We start from the raw sequence: 18618 nt of genomic DNA, 5'->3' as shown, positions 1-18618 counted from the left end.
TCAGATGGCATGTGCTGCTCTTTCTATAACATACATGCATATATATATATATATATATATATACACACACACATACATATCTACATACATAGATATATATATAGATTAGTACTTAAATATGTGTGTATGCTTATGTATATGGTATAAATGTGTGTGTTGTGTGGGCGTGCGTGTGTCAGTATAAACACACAAATAGACACACCTTATATGTTAACAGACATCAGTTTCTACTTCGAAGTGCTGTCTGCCAGGCCTAACTAAGTCATAACACTCTACACCCAAATCATCCTCAGTTAGGTTTGAGATGGTTGGTCTCCTCTCACTTGCAGATGTCCTTGTCTATTCTCCTATTCTGATGACACAAAAATCCGTTTAGATTCATGATGCCCCATTGAATACAAGAAAAAGGCCAATAAGGAAATTTAAAGATGAATTTATTATCAGAATTGTGGCCTAAAGGGTCCGAAAGGGGGCTACGACAAGTCTAATAATTATACAGAATAAACAGGAAAGAAAATAATTATAACCCATCTTCTATGTATTTCTTCCATTACCTTCACTTTATGATGCATGATCCAATGTGGGAACTTATTGACTTGCAAGAAATAGCAGCCAAATCTTCAAATCACATCCTACTATATTCTTTTACGTGTTTCAGTCATTTGACTGTGGCCATGCTGGAGCACCACCTTTTTAGTCAAAGAAATCGCCCCCAGGACTTATTCTTTGGTCTCTTTTGTCGAACTGCTAACTTATGGGGTACATAAATACACCAGCATCAGTTGTCAAGTGATGGTGGGAGCGGGGATAGGGGGACAAACACAGATGCAAAAACACACATAGCAAATCCACTCACAAGGCTTTGGTTGCCCCGAGGCTATAGTAGAAGGCACTTGCCCAAGGTGCCATGCTGTGGGAATGAACCCAGAACCATGTGGTTGGGAAGCAAGCTTCTTACCACACAGCCACACTCCTGCGCCTATATTTACAAAAAAGAAAATTGGTACTTTACAAAATGTTGCTTTCTGATCTGGACACAATATAGCAATGGACTGTTGATTGGCAACTCAAGTTGGCTGTGAACAAGGGCACTGAAATCATTTTAGGAGGAAAAAACTTTGAATTTACCAACTCCATCCACATCAACCTTAACCCATTCAGACTTACTCTGTCAAATGTAATGCTTATTTATTCATATTGTGTTGAACTAATCATGCAACATCTTACAGCTTAAAGATTCCAATGATGCGATTGCTTATTTTTAGAATGACATTGTAGGGTAGGTGTGAGAGGCCAGATCTGGCCAGTTTGAATGTAAAACTGAATAACTGGGCTGGATATGACTGCTTTGAATACTAAAGGGTTAAGAAGTCTACTGGTGAACATGACCCTGGCATTATTGTCAATAATTGTCTGCATTGTACAAACCACATTTCTAAAATGATCAAAAAGTCCACAGGTTTCTTGGCATCACTCACTAAGGACTTTGTCAATCACTAACTGGCCTTCCAGTTGAAACTACTATTTATAAGTCACATAAAAAGCATTGGTGCTGGTGCCACATGAAAAGTACCCAGCACACTCTGTAAAGTGGTTGGCATTTGGAAAGACACCCAGGTGTAGTAGCCATACCAAAATAAACAATGGAAATGGGTGCAGCTCCTGTCAAACCTGTTGTTAAAAAATTAAAAAATGGCCCAACATACCACATGCTGGGACTGAACTGGAGATCTCAAGATTATGAAGCAAACTTCTTAACCAATCAGCCATGCTTATATTCATTTGCCCATAGGTCTGCTGGATCACAGCTAACCTGCATTAAATACAAACAACAACACATCATACCTGAATCCATCAACCCATGGTTAAACAGCAACCACACAAACTTACTCAAACCCATGAACTTATTTATCCCCACCCCCTCCCTTTTATTCATCTTGTAACTTGAGGCTATGTCACAACACCATCCTCTTTCTTTTCTAACTGGGGTAATTATGTATGCCCCCTACAGCAAGATACCTGGTCCTGTTCCCCTAGCCCACTTTAACATCTCATCACCTTACACAAAGCCACCTTGCCCTCTTCAGTGGAAGGGCCTTGTCCTGTGAGATACTTGGTAACCTCACTAGCGCCAGTACCACATACAAAGCATCCTACAAAGTGACTGGCATTAGAAAGGGCATCCAGCTGTAGAAATCGTGCCAAAAGCCAATGCAAGAGCTGCTTCACATAGTCTTCTGGCCTGCCAGCCTCTCAAACCTTCTAACCCATGTCAGCATGGAAAACTGGATGCTAAGTGATGATGATGTCATGCATACACTTTCTTTTTATCTTTTCTTGTTTCAGTCTTTGAACTGTGACCAAGCTAGAGCACTGTGGGTGTGTGTACGTATGGATATATATATATATATGTGTGTGTGTATGTATATATATAACCATCATCATTGTTTAACATCGACTTTTCATGCTGGCATGGGTTGGACGGTTTGACTGGGGACTGGCAAGCCAGGAGACTGCACCAGGCTCTGATCTGATCTGGCAGAGTTTCTACACCTGAATACCCTTCCTAACACCAACCACTCCGAGAGTGTAGTGGGTGCCTTTTTTACGTGGCACCAGCACAGGGGTCAGAGGGGGCTGGCATCAACCACGATCAGATGGTTCTTTTTACGTGGCACCAGCACGGGAGCCAGTCAAGGCAGCACTGGCATTGGCAAGCCGCGGTATATGGCTTCAAGTAATCCAGTAGCACTCATTAAAAAAGCTCTTTAATGTATCATTCTACAAAACATAGAATATATAGTACAACACAAGAGAAAACAATAAGGAGGGTATAAAGTCATAAATGACAGAGAAATAGTTTGATGAAATTTTATTTAGCAATATGAAAATTCTAATTTCACGACAAATTACTTTGTAATTCAAAACATGTAAATAATTTATATTATCATATTTAATAATAAATAAATTACTTACAGAGATGTACTTGCATAGCAAGTGACCTGATCTGAGATCGTGTGGTGAAACGAAAACAATTGCAGCGTGTAATGTGTTTATAAGCCATTTAAAAACATACAAAAAAACCATTACATTCACTTCAACATTTAAATTTAATCTGCCAAAATATTTTCGTTGGTTTGAGACCACGACCTGATCACTGACAAAATTCCGAGATGCAGCACGGAATTTTAGGGCATCCAGCTGTAGAAACTCTGCCAGATCAGAGTGGAGCCTGGTGCAGCCATCTGGCTCGCCAGTCCTTAGCCAAACCATCCAACCCATGCCAGCATGGAAAGCAGACATTGAATGATGATGATGATGATGATCAGGTTGCGGTCTCAAAGCAACGAAAATATTTTGACACAAATTAAATTTAAATATTGAAGTGAATCTAATGGTTTTTGTGTGTATTTTTAAAATGGCTTGAACACTTTTCATGCTGCAAATTACTTAGATGCCTAAGCAAAGTCAATATTTAAAAGATTATGGAAGACAATAATAATAAAATTGATATAAAATAATATGATGATTGTCTAATAAATGGAAGGGAATTTTAGTTACATAATTAAACGTAACTAGTACAATAAAAAAAAAAAAGATATATTTAGTGCTAAAAATCTAGAAAATAAAAGATCTTAAAACAACAACAAATTAAAATTAAGTAAAAGTATTTAGAGACAATATTTATGAAACATCAGGATTGATATCAACAAGAAAATATGAACAATATTAAATTTTTTTTACATTCATAGAAAGTATGGAAGACAATGGGAATAAAATTGATATAAATTAATGAAACAGTTTCCGAAGATGTGAAAGAAGGTTTATTAGGATTATAGTCAAGGTGGTGGAATTAATTATGTAAAATTCATCATCAACGTAGTCATTTAATGTCTGCTTTCCATGCTGGCATGGGTTGGACGGTTTGACTGAGGACTGGCAAGCCAGAGGGCTGCACCAGGCTCCAATCTGATCTGGCCATGTTTCTACAGCTGGATGCCCTTCCTAACACCAACCACTCCGAGAGTGTAGTGGGTGCTTTTTATGTGTCACCAGGACAGGAGCCAGTCAGGCTGCCCTGGCATCAATCATGTTCGGATAGTGCTTTTTATGTGTCACCAGGACAGGAGCCAGTCAGGCTGCCCTGGCATCAATCATGTTCGGATGGTGCTTTTTATGTGCCACCAGGACAGGAGCCAGTCAGGCTGCCCTGGCATCAATCATGTTCGGATGGTGCTTTTTACATGCCACCAGCATGGGACCAGTCAGGTGGCACTGGCATTGACCACACTTATTATTAAATAGTATTTTTTAATATCATTTATTTTCTAGATTTTTAGTAATAAATATATCTTTTCTTTTGATGTACTAAGAATATCTCCTAGTTACTTTTTAATTATATTACTAAAATGCCCTTCCATTTCTTAGACAATCATCATATTTTATATCAATTTTATTATTATTGTCTTCCATAATCTTTTAAATATTGACTTTGCATTCTTATAACGTTACGCTAAGGATTTAGTATTTTAAAAAGACTTTCACCTGAGAACGTAGCTTAAATTCTGCATTATTTTGAAAGATTTTTTTTTGCATTCTGCATTAATGCAAACATGTAAGTAATTCATTTATTATTAAATATTATAAAATAAATCATTTACGTTTTTAAGTTACAAAATAATTTCTCGTGATGTTTGAATTTTCTTATCATCATCATCATAGTTTAACATCTACTTTCCATGCTGGTAGAACAGGTTGACTGAGGACTGGCAAGCCTGGAGGCTACACCAGGCTCCAATTTGATTTGGCAATGTTTCTACAGCTGGATGTCCTTCCTAATGCCAACCAGCCCCAAGAGTGTAGTGGATGCTTTTTACATGTCACTGGCACGGAGCCCAATCAGGTAGTACTGGCATCAACCATGCTCAAATGATGCTTTTTACGTGCCACCAGCACAGGAACCAGTCAGGTGGCACTGGCATCGAACATGATCAAATGGTGTATTTTACGTGCCACCGACATTGGTGTCGGCCACGCTCGAGTGGTGCTCTTTACGTGCCACCAGCATGGGTGCCAAAATTTCAAACTATTGCTCTGTCATATATATAGAGATAGGCGTGGAGGGGTAGTGATGCAGCTAAACACAATTAGGCTTGACTCATATATGCATGTGTGTCTGTGTGCAGAAAGGGAGAAAGATAGAAAATATTGAAGTAAAAACCAGCAATAAAGATAGAGAGAGAGGGGAGAGGCAAAGAGTAAGGGGGAGGAGGAGAGATTTGGAGAAAGATAAACAAAGAAAGTAAAAAATAAAGTACATGAAGGAATTGGCAGAATGCAGAGTGCCACACCCTACACTGCCATTCTTCTTAAGAAACATTAGAATCACCAATTCCCCCCACCCCACTGCTCCAAAAACAATCAATGATTTATTTACATAAAGCTGACTGCTTCTTTACCAAATTACCATCAACCAATCTAACAGTGGTGGTCGTGGTGGGAGTGTTCCTCAACTAACACTGTAGTACAATACCAGGTTAGACTTTATACATGATCTATATAGAGAATTTTCTGAAAATTCAATTTATTTCTTTTATTGCCATATTTAAATCTTTTAAATTTTATTTTCATTTCAATTTTTTTTCCAAGTATTTTATTTCAACATTATGTCATAGATGCAGACATGGATATAGGCTCAAACACAACTATAGGTGCAGAGTCAGGGCAATAGGCACAAGCATGGCTATAGGTGCAGGTGCAGGGCTATAGGTACAAGCATGGCTATAGGTATTGGCAAGGCTATAAGATCAAATATGACAATAGGCACAGGCAGGGATATGGGCTCAGATAGGGCTAGACTCAAACATGGCTTAAAGCACATGTAGGGTTATGGGCCCAAACATGGCTATAGGCACAGGCAAAGCTATAGGCTCAGATATGACCATAGGTATAGGTAGAACTATAGATTCAAAGGTGCCTACAAGCTAAGAAGTTTGTTTTTCAACTGTGAGGTTTCTTGCTCAATCCCATAGCACCTTGGGAGATGTATTTTCCAGCATGGCCCTACACCAAATTAATGCATTGTGGGTAAATTTGTAGACCAAAGCCTGCCATGTCTGTGTGTGTTGTGTGTGTGCACGTGCAAATGTGTCTTGATATTTGTGCAGTGATTGTAAACAAAGCCATCATACAAAAACTGCCATTTGTCAACGATTTCTTGTGCAAAATGACTGACCCTTGAACTGTTTGTGTTCAAATGATTAGGAGAAACATTAATTTGTTTGAAAACAGGTGAAGGTTGGCAACAAGGGCATCCAAGTGTAGAAAGAAAGCACTGCCTCAATGTAGGATCATCTAATTTGAGTGACCATGGAAAAGGGGCCACTTAAATTATTATAAGGTGGGGGACAAAGGGTGTCTCTAGGAACCATTTGTCAAATTAAAATTGCTAAATCAGATAGAATAATATCCCGTCTTCATTAAACTCACCATCATTCTTACAGGAATATACAATAGTTATCTTTTACTTTTTGTTTCTTTCAGTCATTGGACACTGTGGCCATGCTGGGGTACTGCTTTGAAGAACTTTTTTTTCTAACAAATCAACCACAGTACTTTTTTTTTGTAAGCCTGGTACTTATTAGTCTCTTTTGCCAAACTGTTAAGTTACAAGAATGTAAACACACACACATATATATATATACAACAGGCTTCTTTCAGTTTCCATCTACCAAATCCACCTGCAAGGCTTTGGTTGGCCAACGGCTATAGTAGAAGACACTTGCACAAGGTGCCATGCAATGGGAGTGAACCTGGAACCATGTAATTAGGAACCAAACTTCTTACCACACAGCCACTTGTAAATTGATTTATAGTTAATTAGTAGTTTCCTTAATTAGTAAGAACTGCGTTAGTAATTAACTCTGTTTTTGTTTTATCGCATTAAGCAGATAAGAAATATATTCACTCTTAGCTAGAATGTGAGTCAATCTGCAGTAACAGACGAGTGGGCTTCTGCATGGCTGTTCAATCTGTTAAAAATAGCAACCAGATTTCCCTTAAATCACACATTACTGTCTTAAAAGTTATCTAAAATTCAATATATGATATTTGAAAAGAAAAGATGGGATGATTTTGATCAGAATATCTGATTCAATCTGACTTGACCTGGGGTTAAATTACATTACCTAGTCAATTACAGGTAACTTCCCTCAAATATTTCTGAATCTCTTTACCAAAACTAAAAGCAGCAAGTATTGAATTAAATATCTTCCTTAGATCCACAAAAGAACCTTTTGCAGGTGGATTTGAATTCATTATTTATATCATTGGCCAATAAACTACGCTTGTGAAGGCTTGTTCAGTCAAGTGAAGTCATTGTCATAGCCGATGACAGTACCTGTGGCACATAAAAAGCAATGCCAGTACCACCTGACTGGCTCCTGTACTGGTGGCATGTAAAAAGCACCATTCAAGTGTGATCATTGCCAGTGCCTGACACCAGTCAGTGGCATGTAAAAAGCATCCACTACACTCTTGGAATGGTTGGCGTTAGGAAGGGCATCCAGCTGTAGAAACCTTGCCAGATCAGATTGGAATCTAGTGCAGCCTCCTGGCTTGCCAGTCCTTTGTTAAACTGTCCAACCCATGCCAGCACGGAAAGCAGACGTTAAACGACACCGATGATGATGATATGTTGGTAATTTGATAAGTGATCAGTTGTTAATTTCATCATTACTGTTAGTCACATCCGATATGAGGAGGTCTGATCAAAAAGTATTAGGACTGTTGCTATGGTAATGGGGCTAAAGTATGCAGAGTGAAGCCATTTGGCACAGACTGAACTTGAACTCTGTTATGCGAGTTATAATGTTCTTGCTCTCTTCCGTTGTGTATGGAAGTGCTTTGAAGTAAAGTGTGTAGAGTGTGGTTGTCTCAAGAAGAAGAAGATCAAGTTCCAGCTGTTCAGGATCTCCTTGAATGTGTTGAGGAAGATGAAGACTCTTTGAAAACGGCCCTAACAGGCGATGGATTGTGGGTCTACAGCTATGACCCCGAAACCAAGGCAAAATCAAATCCCACTTGAAAGGAACAAGATTTGAAGATATTAAGGAAATCCAAAAGACTGCAATGAGGCAGCTGCTTGCAAATCCCAAAAAGGAGTTCCAGGAATGCTTGCATCAATGGAAATGATGCCAGATAAAGTTTGTGTGGCTTCAGAAAGGGACTACTTCGAAGGAGATCAAACATCAAATTTGTGTTGTAGCTTTCTTTTTATGGCGCCAGTCCTGATACTTTTTGATCAGGCCTCATATTTTATTTTTAATGTCTGCACGATTAAATTGGATTTGTTGACTTTGTGATCAATAAAGATCACTGCCTCTGCCAAATCAATCAATTTTAGGTTTCGATCTGTCTAAACCCTTTAGCATTCAGATTACTCTGTCAAATATATTTATTTATTCACATTGTTTTGAATTAATCATGCATTAATTTGTATCTTTGAGATTTTAATGATCTGATTATTTTTAGAATGACATTGTAGGGTAGGTGTAAAAGGCCAAACCTGGCCAATCTGAACATAAAACAAGTATATCTGGGCCAGTTAAAGCTGGTTTAAGCACTAAAGAGTGCAATGTGTCACTAACTTTCCAACAATCTCAAGCCATAAGAAGATACATTATAATTCTATGATGGATAGATTCTGGGAAATGGCCCAACTACCAAATTGGTACTTTCCATGCCTGACTTGCCTCGGTGTCAAAGAAGAGTTCCAGTCCATGTGTTTATGGACAGATGTAGAAATTTATTAAGTCTGGTGATACATAGAAGAAAGATACAAACTGGACTTTAGATATCAAACAAACAATGGACAGCAATGTCAAAGCCTCAGGAAACAAGAACACTACACCATCATTTATGGGTCATGATAGGCTTTGATGCAGTTATAGATTGCTGTCTTTTACAGGTATGGAAACGTGGATCCATTCATAATTATATAACATGGTTTTTAGCATGGCTGGCTACAACTTGTTTTGCAAAGTCACCTCTAATCGCTGTCAGAGTGGTGCGATGGTCTGGTCACCCAAGCTCTTCAGCAATTCTTTGCCATGATTTGAACCAATCACAGCAAGAAGTTCTTTTTCTGCAGCATTTGTATAAACATGTCACACAAGATCACCTCCCCCTCCCCCGAAAGTTTTTTGTCTTGCACTGTAAAATGGTTGGTGTTCAGAAGGGCATCCAGCCGTAAAATCCTTGCCAAAACTAACCTCACCTGTGTTTGTACTACGTAAAAAGCACTAAGTCCACTCCACTGAGTGGTTGGGGTTTTCGGAAGGGCATCCAACTGTAAAAATCCTGCCAAAACAGTCACAGAAGTCTGGTGCAGGCTTCTGCCTGGCCGGCTCTTGTGAAACTGTCCCACCCATGCCAGTATGGAAGGTGGACATTCAATACTTCTATTTGAAATTGTTTTCCATTTCTCCAACTACCATCAAGATACACAGCTTTTTGACATCCTCGAGATAACTATGTTTTTGATCAGGCCTCATATTTTATTTTTATCACTGGTGATTTCAATTACTCAGAGACTGGTTAGGAAACTTTTCATAGGCCACAAAGTACAAATTATTTCCTTGACTTAGTGCTAGACTCAAACTGGTCCCAAGTAGTCACCTCTCCACAAGAGGTAACAAAACTATGGACAAAGCTATTTACCACTGCTCCTGAAAGTTATCAGCGTCACTATCAGAAAATCTTAAGGCAATTCTAATCACGCTATGATCATTGCCAAGCTGTTTCTTTATTGGTAGGAAGAAAGGACACCTTCACCTTTAAACTGCTTGCTCTGACAGAAACTCCTTTTGTACTGAGTTATAGGGTCCCAACTGGTTCACATTTTATGATTCCAGAGACATCAGTAGTATCCTTCAGAACATCCTTAATTCAAACTGGGTTGCATACAAAGCACCAGTACCATGTAAACACAATAAAAACTAATAAGTGCAATATGGGAGGCTGTAACAGTCCACCTTGGCAGTTAAAGAAAGAAGTGAGACAATAGAATAACATAACCCCCACATCCATTGCTACCCCTTTAGCATTCAGATTATTCTGTTAACCTTTAGCATGCTTCAGCACATTGTGTTGCACTGAAAGGGGAGAAAACTTGTATGGCAACATGATGCGTCTACAGCATGCTAAAGGTTAAACGTAATGCTTATTTATTCATAATGTTTTTAATTAATCATACATTATTTTGTGGCTTTGATATTTCAAAGATGTGATTGTTTATTTTTAGAATGATATTGTAGGTCAGGTGCAAGAGGCCAGATCTGGCTGGTTTGAAGATAAAACAAGTAAAATACTAAGGCTAGATATGGCTGGTTTCAATGCTCAAGGGTTAAACTTCATAACCACATGGCCATTGCTGCCCCTGCAGCTATTACTGTGCTCAACTCAGAACACAACATGATTCCTGGAGTAAGGTTTGAACACAAAACCAAGAACAAAGGTTGGAAGAGAAACGCAAAAGTTCTTCAGCTTAGTTCATCTAAGATTTCATCTGTAATAACATCTTAATAACAAACTTTCAATGTCTAGATATTTGAATGTTGAGGATCCAAAGCATTTTGTCAGAGAATAAATCCAGTTCTAAGAAAGTGGTTACATGAATTGCAAAGCATCGGTAAAAGAAGATCAATGCAGATAAAACTTGCTGGAGAATTAAAAGCAATGTAAAGTAATCTACATGTACTCTGGCAAGTAAGTCTGATACGACGTATACTTTTTCCATTTTAAGCTGAACTTATCTCTTTTTCTAAATCTGCTGCAAATCAACTTGCAGCTCACAACAAAGCTGATCTGTTAAAGCAAACAATGGTTTAGTCTTGCAATCTATTCGCAAAAATCAATAAAAATATGACGAAAATATTAAAAATCCAAATAACTCTGAGAATGCTACATGGAAAGAGAGGTTTTGTTTTTTGATCTTGGAACTTTTTTTTTTTTTTTTTTTTTTTTTTTTAAATTTTTCTCATCATTAGGGTGTGTGCTAAGAAGTTTGCTTCCCAATCATATGGTTGCAGGTTCAGTCCCACTGTGTGGCACCTTGGGCAAATGTCTTCTACTGTAGCCTCAGGCCAACCAAAGCCTTGTGAGTGGATTTGGTCAATGGAAACTGAAAAAAGCTCTCACAGCTGAGAGGTCTTTGTCTTGTGATGGTGCCACATGAAAAACATTCACTAGACTCTGTAAAGTGGTTGGCACCAGGCAGGGCTTCCAACCTTAGAACTCATGCCAAAACAGACAGTTGGAGACTGGTGCAGCTCTCTGGCTGGCCAGCATGGAAAAATAAATGTTTGATGATGATGTGGTATCTAGTTGCTGACAGATTGAGCAATGTAGTAAAGATTGTTTGCCAACATAACACGGCCGTCCTGGTTTAGGACGAATGTTGCTGTAATTTAGCCACCGGAGACATCGTCTCCAGCTGGCTGTATCCTTATATTTTTGAACAAGGGAATCTAGCACCCCCACTCAGCTCAAAACAATATCTGTGTATCACAATTTCTGGGTTATTTCTCTTCATCAGCACAGAGTAATTGTTCAGCTAGAGGTGGCGCTGCCAAATTCCTGTTCAAAATATATAGTTTTCAAAGTGACAACTAGTCACTAATTTATAAATTAGAAAATTACTATTCAACTGAGTGGGGGTGCTAGATTCCCTTGTTCAAAAATATAAGGACACAAATCGTATCGTATAGCGATGTCTCCTGGGGCTAAATTACAGCAACATTAGTCCTAAACCAGGACTGCCATGTTATGTTGGCAAACAATCTTTACCACAAAGTACTGTTGCTGAATATCTCTCGTTGTGAGATTTAAAAAACAGATTGAGCAATGTTAGAGATGACAGTGAGAGAGTTGATCGTATACAATAAGATGAGCGAGAGCGACATAACTGAGTCTTGGAGTATACTAGAGTTGATAGAGTCTGAGTCACAAAGAGTCTCATCAATGCACGCTGTGATAATATGATTTTACGAGAAATATTTTATCCAAGAGATAAGAGACAGATGAGTAATTGGGCTGGAAAATCTTTTTGCTGGACAAGATCAAATGCTCTGACGTCATGATGTCAAATACCACATTGCTTTTGCCAAATTCTATAACTGGTCAGTGACATAGCAGACCAGATCTTTTGGAGATCTGACTTTGGAAGCTGTAGTTAGTGGTCGTCAGAGGCTGGGGGGTGAATTAAGATGCTGGAGTAAATGATAGATAACATTGCCTTTGCATTTTGTGAGAGCAACAAATGGAGAGATGGCAGCACTGGAGAAGTTTCTTCTTTGGGATGAGGTGAAATACATCATGGTTCCAAAGAGCAGGATATCATCATCATCATCATTGTTTAACGTCTGCTTTCCATGCTAGCATGGGTTGGATGGTTTGAGGACTGGTGAGCCAGAAGGCTGTGCCAGGCTCCAATCTGATCTGGCAAAGTTTCTACAGCTGGCTGGCCTTCCTAACACCAACCACTCCTAGAATGTAGTGGGTGCTTTTACATTTCAATGGCATGAGGGCCAGTCAGGTAGTTCTGGCAACGACCACACTCAAAAGGTGTTTTTTACATGCTATCTGTGCAGGACCCAGTCCAGCGGCAATGACAACAACCACGCTTGAATGGTGCTTTTCACATGTCACAGGCACAGGAGCCAATCCGTGGCCCTGTCAATGATCACGCTCGGATGTGCTTTTAATGTTCCTGTGACACGAATGCCAATCAGGCAGTACTGTCATCGGCCACGTTAGCAATTTTGATATATTGCTGTAAACTGAGAAAGATTGAAGCATTTAATGAGGGTAGGGGTCAGTACTAAAACATACTGTTTGTTGGGTAATGGAAGGGAAACTGACAGGACCAGTGGCCTTGTTTTGAATTAACCAAGGTGTTTTTTTCATTTGGTGTGTTTGGGAATATGGTCGAGTTTGGTTGAAGGCCTGCAAAGTGAATCATTATGATTGAGGAGCTGTGAATAGGAAGATTGTGCAAAACTGGTAAAAATTCTTTTGTTAAGGAAGATGGAGAGCTTAAGAACCGATGGACGAAGGCAGGTTTTGCTTTTGAGATGGAAGTATTGCTAGAGTTGCAGTAATGGGCAAAAGCCACATAAAAAGTGGAGCGGGTGGGTGGGTGGTATTTCTTTCCAGACATGTGGTCAGTGAGTTTTGCCCATACTGCTGCAGTGCAGCTATGCATCAACTTCATCGATTAACATCCATTTTCCATGTTGGCAAGGCCCGGAGCCACACACCAGGTTCCATTGTCTGTTTTGGCATGGCTTCTATGGCTGGATGCCTTTCCTAACGCCAACCACTTTACAACATGTACAGAATGCTTTCTATGTGATCCCCATCACCAGTGCTTTTCATGTGGTATCAGCACCAATGTTTGTACCCCATAATAACCCACTTAGGTTATTTATTTTGGAGATGAAGGATGTTTAGAGTATGTATAGAATGATAGTATAGGGTGTTCAAAATGTCTCTCCACAGTAAGTATTTTATCGCAAAATAAATATTTCTAAGATGGTATAAAGACTACAAAAGAATATATCAGACTTTAAAAAACTTTAGAGGAAGTGTTGAAAGTGTTGCCCTTCATTTTCGAAACATAAAATTTAATTTCATTTTTACTGCCGTGTGAGCACTTCCTAGGATGATTTCAGTTTCCTGTGACAATTTGCATAAGGTCTTTGATGAGCTTGCCAACAGTTTATCAGAAAAATTGGAAAGTGTTTCATCTGAAAGAACAATAGGCCTACCGCCTCCTACTGCGTCTTCCACTGAGCCTGTATTTCTAAATTTTCTTATCAAACCCTGCACAGTGTCACGATGTGGAGCAACAGTATTTGGAAAAGTTTCGCTGTACTTCTGTTTCACAGTATCTGTGTATTTGTTTCCAGCTTGAAACACCCATTCAACTAAAAACGTATTTTCTTCAATGGTTAGCATGTCGACACGCTGAAGGGTACACAATGACTGAGGGACAATGGTCGACACCTGGCCACCCACACAGCGATAGCCAAGTTGCGCATGTGCAGGATGAAAAAAAAATTCACTGCAGAGAGACTTTTTGAACACCCTGTTGCAGAATTCTAGATTGCAAAGAATTTCACTCCTGTACAGCATCAGTATAGGAATACAAGAGCCAAGAACAGATGAGAATATTCTTGTTGCTAACTCAAGGCATCCCTATAGAAATTTTGAATCATATGAAGTTGTTATATTAAAGCTTCCCTGAAGATCTCAGATGTTCTTTTCTTATAACTCATCTATACCCTGTTAATACCCTTAACTACTGAAGTTTCATTAAACTTACCTTCAACAGTGGTAGTTGTTTGATCTCAAGTTAGTCCTCATCAACAGTTATGATCAAAGACATTCCAACCATGATCATCTCATCATTTTGTACACCCAAAACCATCACAATCTTCATTTTATAAGCTACTTTCCAAACAAGCCTGGGTTTTGGACAGGTCACCATGTATACAGAGTCAGCTTGTATATTAGGGGAATCACCAATCTACATTGTTCAGAAGCCTCATTTTGGGTTTGGTTTCTGAAACTAGATATTTTTCCTAACACCAACCAACTTTGCAGAGCATTCTAGAAGTATCAGGTTCTCACAAGATTAAGGGCCCTCTAAACTTCACACCTTATAGTAGGTGCATTTTCCATGACATCAGCACTAGAGAGGTAAGCATATCCTTGACAGGGAACCTCACAGTCCTACATCTCTGCTCACTCACTGGCCTCTCCGTAGACTGATTCCTTTTATTTCAAAACGGTAGGGAATGGTATGAGAGAGATTCATTTTTAGCAGTTAAAATGTAGAGCAGTGATTCTCAACTGCTTTTTTACCTATGGGTCCCTTTGATTTCTGTTTTGCCCAAATGGACCCTCCTAGCAATTCAAAGCTCAAAAAAATTGTTATTGTTAAAATACAGTGATACCTCGGCAGTACGAGCTCAATTCGTTCCATGACTGAGCTCGTCTTATGATTTACTCATTTTACAAATCAATTTTCCCCATTGAAATTAACTAAAATATACTTAATCCGTTCCCGCCCCCAAAACCCACTCAAAAATAATTTTTTATGGGTTTTAAAAACAGAAAAGGTATGGTTACAAGTAAAATGACAATTATAAAAAAAGAGAATGCAAAAGAAATATGTAAACTGGTTTTATTAACTGAATTACCTTAAAGATAGGACGATTTGTGTGCTTGTACTGCAGATTTCCGCTCGTACTTCAAATATTTGCACAAGTCTCGGCTCGTATATTGGGGCACTCGTACTGCGAGGTTCTGCTGTATTTTGTGTATTGTAGAAGTATAACCAACCTTTCGCAATAAAATCTTATATGGACCCCACCAAGGAGCTTATGAACCCCAATTGAGAATCACTTCCTCATTTTCTTGCTTAACCCCAGGCCAGCTCTGATCACCCAGCAGCATTCCAGCCACAAATGTCCTGTTCATTTTTATACAATCTCTCCATTATCCACTTGTCAACTTTTAAAATAAGATGTGTTGAGGGAGTTTAGCTGCTGTTTCTAATTGGTTTGCCAATCATCCAGAGGTTCACTTATTTGATAAGCGTGTGTATTTATTAATATGCGTCGACTATATTCTCATTTGATCTTCTCGTCAGGCTTCCTTCAAATCTGCCTATCAGACTTTCGTAGTTTGTTTCAAATAACAAAGTTCTGAAATCTATTGTAATCAACGTTTTTAAAGGATCTCAGCCCCATCTTCAGGATATGGAAATGCATAGGTTTTTTCGACTTAACTTTTATTTTTGTCGGCTCTTCCTAAAGGAAGTCATTAAAGCCAGAATTTGACCATTCCTTGTGGGGAGATTTTTAATTTCACTGCTTCAGTGGTGCACTAATAATATTCTCGAGATAGTCGTACCTTCTTCTTCTTCTTCTTATTATTATTCAGGTCACTGCCTGGAATCGAACTCAGAATCTTGGGGTTAGTAGCCCACGCTCTTAACCACTACACCATATGCCTACTGAGGCCTGTATTGCTTTTCCTCCTTCTGGGGTCAATAAAATGTACACCCAGAAAATAATTACTGGAATGATTATACCTTAAAAGACAGTTGCCCCAGCATGGCCACAGACCGATGGTTTGAAACTTGTAAAGAAATAAAAGTATTTTTTATCTTTTATTTGTTTCAGTCATTAGTCTGTGGCCATGCTGGGGCACCACCTTGAGGAATTTTAGTCAAATCGATCAACCTCAGTAATCATTTTCTTTTTAAAGCCTGTTATTTATTCTATTGGTCTCTTTTGCCAAACCACTAAGTTACAAGGTGTTAACACACCAGTACTGGTTGTCAAGTGGTGGTGAGGGACACACACACACATGTGACACATAAAAGGCACGTACAACACCCTGGGAGTTGCTGGCATTAGGAAGGGCATCCAGCCATAGAAACCAAGCTTGGTATAGCTCTCTGGCTTAACAATTCCAGTCAAACCATCTAACACATGCCAGCATGAAAAACATGCTAGAAGATGATGATGATGTGTGTGAAGGTGCATGGCTCAGTGGTTAAGGTGTTGCACTCATGATTACGAGATCATGGATTCAATTCCCAGACTGGGCGTTGCATTGTGTTCTTGAGCAAAGCACTACATTTCAATTGCTCTGCAATCACTTCGGCATCTGACACGTGGCACCCTGTTGCACCTGTACAGGTAATGTCAATTTGATGGAGGGAGTGAGCTTATGTGAACACAAACATTTGATCCCTATAAACAAATCATCTGTGTGGTTGTTCGGCAAGAAATAGTCAAACCCTGATACGTCATCTAACAGCGGGAGAATCCATCATATATATATACATATATATGACAGGTTTTCAGTTTCCATCTACCAAATCTGCTCACAGGGCTTTGGTCAGCCCAAGGATATAGTAGAAAACATTTCCCCAAGGTGCCACATAGTAGGACTGAACCCGGAACCATGTGGTTGAGATGTAAACTTCTTACCACACAGCCATGCCTTAATTTTTCACTAATGCTTTTTGGCTAAAATGGCAGGCTCTGACATTGTTTAGTTCCCATCAACCCAAGTTGACTCTAAGCTAACCTGTGACCAAAGGCATGCCAACTATGACCATCATTTTTTTTTTAGGAAGACTGTATCTAGAACTACATCATCAAATGTGTTCATTAAATATTTATCATTACAACCATCACACATGATACATGTAATCTCTGATACTTCTAAGAATAAATTTTAGTCTTAAAAAAAAAAAAAAATAAATAAACTCCACCTTTATTCCCAAATTCTGTTTCAATTTCTTATAAATTTTTATTATTACTCCCATCTTCTAAAAACAGTGTGATAGTAAAAAGAATACCATGTGTTCTTTTATAAAATGGTAATATTTGAGGGAGATCTAAGGCATCAAGCTGGCTGAATCATTAGCACATCAGGCAAAATGCTTAGCAGTATATCATGTTTTTATGTTCTGAGTTCAAACGCCACCAAGGTTGATCTTCCTTTCATCCTTTTGGAGTTGATAAAATAAAGTACTAGTTGAGCACTGGGGTCAATGTAGTCAACTTAACCCCTCCCCCAAACTTGTTGGCCTTGTGCTAAAATTCGAAACCAGTATGAGGAGGGATTTGACTGCTCTTTCTTGTTGATATATCAACCACTTCAAGGTGACATTTTGTTGAGGCAATTATTTTCACAGCTGCACGTCCTCCCAACTCTGCAGTTTTTTTTGTTTTTTTTTTTTCTTACATGTGTGTGCGTGTTTTCTTGCGACTAAATTTCTTATCCTCTTTTACAGTTGTGCAGCAGGTGCAGCAGGAGCCGCCCGTATGAGTTTGCCACCAGTTCTAACTCAGGGGTGTTCACAACGAAAATGTCTCGAGGTCCCAAGCCCCTGCTTCGGACATGTTCCAAGCAACAGCTCTACCGACACGGAAGCTGATGACTCGACAACCTGCCTGGTCCTAAGTGTTCCGTCAAAACTTAACATTGTTGCCCCATGGGAGGATACTGATTAACCATCATCGTTGTTTATTATAATTATTTTAACTCAAATTAACATTAATAATAAGTATTACTATTATAATTACATCAACAACTTTTGATCTAATATTTAATTATTTTTATTTACATATTTTTCTCTGGCACTTCAATTTGATCGTTAGTCTATAATGACACAGATGATTACATAGAACTGGACATGATGCTTTATAGCATTTCTCTTAGGTCTCACAATGTTCTAAGTTCAATTCCTTCTCAAGTCAACTTTATGTTCCATCCCACCAGTGGACGATAATAGAAACATCAATAATATATAGTGTACAAATGATTCCATCAAATATACCAAATATATTCACTTCGGTACCAACGTAGAAACTACAGTGTATCTTGTCTAAAGAAAATATTTGGACTATAATATTTTACCAGAAAATACCAAATAATGCCAGAGATATCAGACGTGTCAGAAAAATCTTCAACTACAACAATACATTCCTAATGGTTATATAACAAAAAATTCTATGCATTCTTAAACTG

General features: G+C 38.7%; 1 long non-coding RNA gene across 1 annotated transcript in view; it reads left to right on the top strand.

Moving 5' to 3' along the window:
- Positions 1-4602: 4602 nt before the first annotated feature.
- LOC149137320 (uncharacterized) overlaps positions 4603-18618 on the top strand; it is a 14723-nt gene continuing 707 nt past the window's right edge. The window contains exons 1-2 of the long non-coding RNA XR_016240860.1: positions 4603-10767; positions 17882-18618. The exon at positions 17882-18618 is cut by the window's right edge and continues 707 nt beyond it. This is a non-coding gene — a long non-coding RNA (uncharacterized LOC149137320). The remainder of the gene's footprint in view (positions 10768-17881) is intronic.

The sequence above is a fragment of the Octopus bimaculoides genome, chromosome 2, assembly GCF_046866305.1.
Source record: "Octopus bimaculoides isolate indiv1 chromosome 2, ASM4686630v1, whole genome shotgun sequence".
Classification (NCBI taxonomy): Eukaryota; Metazoa; Mollusca; class Cephalopoda; order Octopoda; family Octopodidae; genus Octopus; species Octopus bimaculoides.
The sequence above is the reverse complement of the archived record's forward strand: the minus strand, read 5'-3'. Positions and strand labels throughout refer to the sequence as shown.